This window comes from Podarcis muralis, chromosome 4 (assembly GCF_964188315.1).
Source record: "Podarcis muralis chromosome 4, rPodMur119.hap1.1, whole genome shotgun sequence".
In the NCBI taxonomy this organism is placed as follows: Eukaryota; Metazoa; Chordata; class Lepidosauria; order Squamata; family Lacertidae; genus Podarcis; species Podarcis muralis.
Window position 1 is genome coordinate 56,440,916 of NC_135658.1, and position 5,248 is coordinate 56,446,163.

Below are 5,248 nucleotides of genomic sequence, written 5' to 3' on the forward strand. Positions count from 1 at the left end.
AACAGGATTGTAGTATCTGCTTCATAAGATCTCTTTTCTTTGTTTTCTGGGTCAGCCTGAAGTTAACTAATTGGAAATCTAAAACAATGGGCTGTGCGTATTATTTATTTATTACATTGAAAGTCCCACCTTTTTCACACTTGTGGTTTTGGATATAATGGAGATGTAAAAGATTTGGATTATTGTAAAAGATGCAGGAGGAAATGGTTAACAAAAGGACCCACAAAGGGGAGGAGGGAAGTTCAGGAGATTCTTTGGAATCCTGTTTTGATGTTGGTTGTCGGATAATTGATTGTAAAACTTCAAACTGAAAAACTAAATAATTTTTTTGAAAAGAAAAAGAATGTCCCACCTTTTCCCCCCAAAGTGCTCAAGGCTACATACATAGTTCCTGCTTGTGAGAATGTAAAAAGAACTCTGCTGGATGCCTATGTAGTCTGGAGTACAGTGGTACCTCGGGTTACAGATGCTTCAGGTTACAGACTCCGCTAATCCAGAAATAGTACCTCGGGTTAAGAACTTTGCTTCAGGATGAGAACAGAAATCGTGTGACGGCAGCGGGAGGCCCCATTAGCTAACGTGGTACCTCAGGTTAAGAACAGTTTCAGGTTAAGAACGGACCTCCAGAACAAATTAAGTTCTTAACCCGAGGTACCACTGTACTACTTTCCCACAGAGAAGTACAAGCAGGGCATGAGCACAATAGCACCTTCCCAACTCTGATAACCAGAAACTGATACTCATAGGCATAAAACCATTGTGATTAGAAGCAGTGTTTTGTTTCTCGGAGGGTACTCGAGGGTATGTGGTGCTGGCACGTCCTTTTTCTTGTTAAAAAGTGTGGCAATTACTGTAACAACTTCATGATGAGTACCAGCATCTATTTCTCTGGGGGGGGGGGGGAGCACTGATTAGACGCCATTAGATTTGTCCTCCATGAATTTATCTGATCCGCTTTTAAAGCTGTCCAAGTTTTATGTTGTTAGGGCATTTTATTTCAGAATTTTTAACTGCTTTACGTTCAGCTGAGCAGTGATGGCAGCCATCATTATATCTTCCATTAGTGACTATTAACTAAACTCTTAGCAGTAATTTAACTATGAGCTCTTTTCTAAACGCCGCTTTTTATTCTCATGCAACCCACTGGACAGCAGTCCAATAATGGAAGTTAGATCCTTTCAGTACCCAAAATCCCCTCCAAAATTTGTTGGAAATATCAAACTGAAGATTGGTTATAATCAATAGGCAAGAGTGTATAGGGTTTTTGTAAGATTCTAGTGAAATAGAGAGGCAGTATTTTTGTGCCTTAAAACTGACTTAGGGCCAAACTTCTTGTACTATTTTATACTTAAGTGCAAGAGTGGGACTATAGAACTGGGGAGATGTTAACCTCCCCACTCCCATTTCTCCCATTAAAAGTAATCTCCCAAAACTATTTTTGCCCCATGCTTATCTGTAGGTTTTCTTCATGGAGCAAACTGCATGAAAATTGCAAGAAGGTTAACCCCTATCCATGCTGCAATCCTGATCCAATTTCCCTCTCATCTTCTGTAACTTTGCTTCCTCCAAATAAAAACATGGGAGATCCTAAGCTTGCATCATTTCTAGTATATTGCAACAAAAGCAATTAATCCTGTAGCACCTTAAATGCTAGCACATTTATTGAGGCATAGGCTTGAACTCTAGTCCATAGAAATTTATTCCATACTATATTTGTTCAGTTTATAGGACTCTTTGTTGGTTCTCCAACTCCTTTAATAAGCTCAGGCTTGGCATACTAGCTATACGTCTGTCCTAGAGAACAGTTTTTTTAAAAAATTAAGAGCTTGCCAGTTCTTGTTTTTTAAAGAAAGCTTCATTTTTTAGGCTAAAAACATTTTTGGAATGTAAAATCCAGGGATCCGATTAACTTTTTATTTGGGTTTACCAATATGCAACATTCTAGCTTAGCAGGTTGATATTTTAAGAGGCCAGTTTGGACCAAGAAACATGTTCTGGTGGTGAACCATGAACAAGAAACATATCCACAAGTTTTCCCAATTCCTGTTTGAAACTAGGATCCAACTGGGTGTGGCTTCGGTATGGACTCTCGTATAGCTCAGGTTAAGACTAAACTGATGCATATTATAAAAATGCATTGTCCTAAGTTCAGGAAGGCTCCTTCCCCTCTATAATATTATGGGTCTTAATGGATGACTCTTTCCACATTAAGTATGGAGGGCAGGCACAGCCAAATTTAAATTGTCTGGCTTTTGAGATGAATAAAACTGAGTGCTCCTGCACCCCTTTTGGGATATCTTTTATTCAGGGATGGGGGAACCAGCAGCCCCATCCTCAATGTTGTTAGGCTACAGCTCCCATCATCCCTGAACACTGGCTGATAAGAGCTGGGAGTCCAACGTCATCTCAAGGGCCACCCCGGGATAATGGAGCCAAGGAGGAACGTGATGGGGCAGGGGCAGCAAGCACAAGCCTGCCTGCCTTCTCACGTGATGGTAATCATGTGAGTGCCTAGGACATATGAACATTCTGAGAAACCCAGTGTAGACTCAGATCTGTAGCAGGAAGGGTTAACTGCCTGGCCAAGCACAAATTAAGGGGAAAGGGGTCCCAAGCTGATCACCAGCTCCCAGGAAAAGGTGCGTTCCCACGACCCTGCACCTTCTGCAAGAGGACACTTGCCTTAAGGTAACAAGTGGGTCCTTGGTATATTATTAGCCTTCACAACACTCTTCTCAACTGACAGCTTTATTAAAATGCCGTGCTAATGGACGGATCTTAAGCTTTGTCCCTACAGGCCCCACAATGCATGAACAGACCTGCCATTTGAACATGCTCAGGATTCTCTGTGGCAACAGGAAAGAATGCTGTTTTATTGCTAACAACCCTGCAGGCAAGTCTCAGCCCTTTCATTCATAATTCCTCAGTTACACAATCCTGACTTCTTCGTAGGACAGGCTTACCGGAAAAACAAGATACACGCAGGCTTGTTTTAAAAACCAGGATACCCTTATTGTGCTGTCTGTGGTTTCCCCCCACAACAAGAGAGAGCAAAGAGACAACCTGTGCTGAATGGGGGCTGCTTGCTAGGGACCTGGGTGTTTCCAAGACTATCTTCTCCCATCCAGGGAAGGCCAGACGGAAAGCTGTTCTCTTTAAACTGGCCCATCACTTCCGTGAACACCCAACTCCCTAACAAAATTCAGCATTTTCTTCCAAGGTACTTTATGAAGCATATATCCATTCATCCTCCCCTAATTCTCAGTCCTGTATACCTGAAGGAGCGTCTCCACCCCCATCGTTCAGCCCGGACACTGAGATCCAGCTCCAAGGGCCTTCTGGTGGTTCCCTCGCTGAGAGAAGTGAGGTTACAGGGAACCAGACAGAGGGCCTTCTCAGCAGTGGCGCCCGCCCTGTGGAACGCCCTCCCTTCAGATGTGAAGGACATAAGCAGCTATCTTCTTTTTAAAAGACATCTGAAGGCAGCCCTGTTTAGGGAAGTTTTTAATATTTAATGCTGTATTGTTTTTAACACTTGATTGGAAGCCGCCCAGAGTGGCTGGGGAAACTCAGCCAGATGGACGGGGTATGAATAAGAAATTAATTATTATTATTATTATTATTATTATTATTATTATTATTATTATTATTATTATTATTATTATTCCTTGGCACACAGCATGCTTGGAACAATCACAAGTGCTTTTGCTATGGGCAACACTTTTATATTTATCTTTGGTGTACTATTAATCGGTCTAAACCAGAAGTGGGCAGGCATCAAAGCTTGTACAATTGTATTTTTGTTTACTAGACAGCCCAAGGTCCATCATCTAGAGGCAGGAGCAAAACGGGGGCATGGGGAACAAGGCATCTCCAAGTGCATGCATAGCCCAGGAACTCATTTTCAGAACCAGAATTTTCATGTGAAAACCAATTCCTGGTTTTATCCTAGGCCTTCTTCATATCAGTAGCCTGATAAATGTGGAGAGGAGCTTTTCATTGTTTTTGCTAAAGGACTGGGAGTGCAAAAACCTGGCCATTCCTACTCCAAATGGCCCAAATGACCTAACTGTAGACCCTGATCAACCTTCTGCCTGCACCCGCTCTTATTCTTTTGTATTATATCTGCATTTGATATCATCTTTCAATCTGAGCACACGCCAGTCCCACCATCCAACTGATAAGGAGGAACGCTCCACAAGATGGTTCCACACTGGATCTTCCTCTCCCAGTTAGTCATTGGACTTTTAATATCAACGTTTGCCAGTTTATTTCACATGAAGACACGCTGGCACAAATTTAACTAGCAACACCCTCATAGAACCTGTTTAGGCAGCTGGTGACATCGCACCAACCAGATGGACAAGGCAGAGCACTGAGGAATTTCACCTGTCTTAGGAATTAAAGAAGAGACACAAACTAGGTCTGGGTGCCAGTAGTTCTTCTGCGGAGCTTTTCACATTGTTCTGATATATTCCCTAAGGCAGTCGGCAGCAGCACTCAAGGGAGAGCTGGGAAATTAGAAAATGCTTGCTGATGTTACGCGATTATTGTATGGAAATGCTTAGCTATGTGGAGCATGTTCCTGATGTTGTGAAAGACTGCCTAGATATAGATATATATATTAATAGGAAATTAAATACTCCACTATTACCAGTGTGGCACCACTGCTTAAACTCTAATTTACATTTTAAATGAACAGAAAGCTACAGCAGGGAAAAGATAAAGGCAACCTGTAATTTTATTTTTGGAATTACCAAATCCCTTTTCATTTGAGAGAGTGTTTGAATGTCAAAATTCACAATTAGCAGGCTCAGTGTAGTCAGCTGCCGTCTTCAGCCCGGGTTCTTGATTAGTCAGTAAGAAATGCAAACAAATTTATTGCCTGCCAACTGCCTTATTGACGGGAAATAAAATATGTTTTAGCAAAAGTGGCATTTATAGTATTTCTAAGCCGCTATTAAAGAAAACCTAAAGCAAGCAATGAACTGTTTTTAAAAACAAAGCTGAGAGATTGTGGTCCATTGAGGACCAAGGTTCATTGAAAAGCCCTGGCCCACAGCTGTGCTTCCTGCTAAAATGCAGACTGGTTGCAATACAGGTAGTGGTAGTGTGTGTGTGTGTGTGTGTGTGTGTGTGTGTGTGTGTCACACAGAGAGAGGGAGAGGATAAACAAGATCAAGATTGTGAAATGCATTTGCCCTTTGAACACAGTACATCCACAATTCAGTTTATCTCAAACACCATT